Genomic DNA, 2,220 nt, shown 5'->3' with positions numbered 1-2,220 from the left:
TATATACCATTATACCCCATGACTGTATACCATTACACCTCATGACTGTTCACCATTATACTCCAAGACTGTACACCATTACATCTCATGACCGACACCATTACACCCCATGACTGTTTCCACGACTGTATACCATTACACCCCATGACTATATACCATTACATGCTATGGCTATAGCACTACATCACATAACTCTATGCTATTACACGCAGTGGCTATGTGCCATTACAACCCATGACTGTATATTCTATTGCTAATACAAGCCATCTCCATTTGATTCTGTAGTAATGGCACTGGATCAGGAAAAATCCAACAACTCTAAACCATAGTTAGTTCTACTCTTGTTACCAAAATTTTTTTTTTATCTGTTCAAAACTAAGAGATGAACTTGCTGTTAAAATGTCCTGAGATCCACAAGGAGAGGACATGGGAGCTTGCATTTGAGACCCTCCTAGACCTCGCCCTATGTGGATCTTCTTTTTTGGCTTCTTACTTGACACATTTCATATAGAAGCCAAAGCATCTATGGAGACCAAGAGACTCAGAATTTCCACATCGGTTAGTCAACAGATGCAAGCAGGAAAAAGAAATTAAACCAGGCCTGAAGAGCAATGCACAGGCATGATGGGGGTCAAGTCCTCCATCTCAGGCTTCATCTCCTGCAACTGGACATGCCATCCGAATGTGGTCCCCAACATCCAGGGGGACTCTGAGGTTGTGATCGTGAGGAAGCTGGCTGGAGACATGGGTGAGTTGGCACTCGAGGGACCAGAAGGGCAGGAGGATGCAAGCACCCAGAAAAGGAGGCAGCAACATGCCCAAGAGCAGTAATGGGGCCACCTCATCTTGAACCTGACCTTAACCGGAAAGGCTGGATGAGAAAGACCTGCTGTCCCCTCCCAGAAGGGGAGCCTCGGCCGTGGTCCAGCAGCCTCTCCTCTGAGCCCGGTGTCCCAGGCAAGCTTAGTCCCCAGGTCTGACTGAGCTGCCCTGTCCTGGAAAGCCCTCTCCCACAGCCACAGGCTCCATGTTCCCCCTGTCTTCTCAACTGTGCCCAGGTACACTTTGTAGGCACTGTTATTTATTCAGCTTACACTGGGACTCAAGAGCGGGGCGTCTCAGCTCTTGTGAGCAACCCACCCAGAGACACTTAGCCCAAGCCTCTCTCCCCCATCCCAACACTGACCCCCTTCTCTCCATCCCCCCAAATTTTTTAGGTGGGGGAGCCATTGTAAGCTAAACTCTTTGATCATCTTTGCAGCTCTGAGGTTCCCTCCTGGGGTTCCACACATCCATTTTAGGGAAGGGATTCTGTGCTGAAAACTATTGAACTGATTCTTTGCCCTTTTACAGAGAAAAGTGATACCCAGAATCCAGGAAATAAATGCTGGTGATTTGGGGGGTGGGGTGGGGATGGAGATGTCTCCTGTTACTGTTAATGATTTTATGTTGAAAGTTGTAATACTAGCAATGGGTAGGTGAAGCACTTCTGAAACATTGCCATTATTCTTTGGAAAAAGCAAATGAAAAAAGCAAATAATTTAATTCATTCCAAATGGCTGTCTAGACCAAAAATGGTCATTTGGAAAACCCAAATTGGCTCTTTACAGAAAATATACACCAGCTGAAGCACGACTTCCCGTCATTACTGCTGAATCAGACTCACCAAGAGGAATGGGCAGATAGACGCACGTCTAAAGAGAATAGTGAACAGAAAACTTCAGACATTTATGGACAGCTTCAAAATCTTCCATAGTTTTGGCTGGTAATTAAATGTTCCCATTCAGAAAATAAAAGTAAACTTCCTTCAGAATTTATTAGAGGCTTATCATAAAAATTTGGTTTAATCATAGTGAACTTTTATTTATTTTTTATGAATTTAGGGTGTTTGGATGTCCCACCCCCTCGCCTGGCTCTATATTTCCTATCTTTCCATCCTAGGGGTGATGTCCTCACCTTTACCCACATTTGTTAGTCTCCACCGTCAACTAGATTGAAGATCATAAAAGTTTACTGTAAGTAGATAAATTATTCTTCAACAAACATAATGATAGACTGAAAAAAACTGATAGCAAGAAGACTATAAAACCCTACATATTAATTTCAACACTTAAAGAATATTTTCTCATAGTCTCTTTTTGAGACAACCTATATTTTATTTTGTTTGCTCTTAAAATTTAGGAACTATTCTATGGATTCTGTTTTAAAACTTAATTTTGA

The 2,220-nt window shown here is 42.7% G+C and overlaps 1 pseudogene; it reads left to right on the top strand.

Moving 5' to 3' along the window:
- Positions 1 to 621: 621 nt before the first annotated feature.
- Positions 622 to 850, top strand: LOC119509624 (annotated as a pseudogene).
- Positions 851 to 2,220: the final 1,370 nt, after the last annotated feature.

This window comes from Choloepus didactylus, chromosome 14 (genome assembly GCF_015220235.1).
Source record: "Choloepus didactylus isolate mChoDid1 chromosome 14, mChoDid1.pri, whole genome shotgun sequence".
Taxonomy (NCBI): domain Eukaryota; kingdom Metazoa; phylum Chordata; class Mammalia; order Pilosa; family Megalonychidae; genus Choloepus; species Choloepus didactylus.
This window is presented reverse-complemented; position numbering and strand designations above follow the sequence as displayed.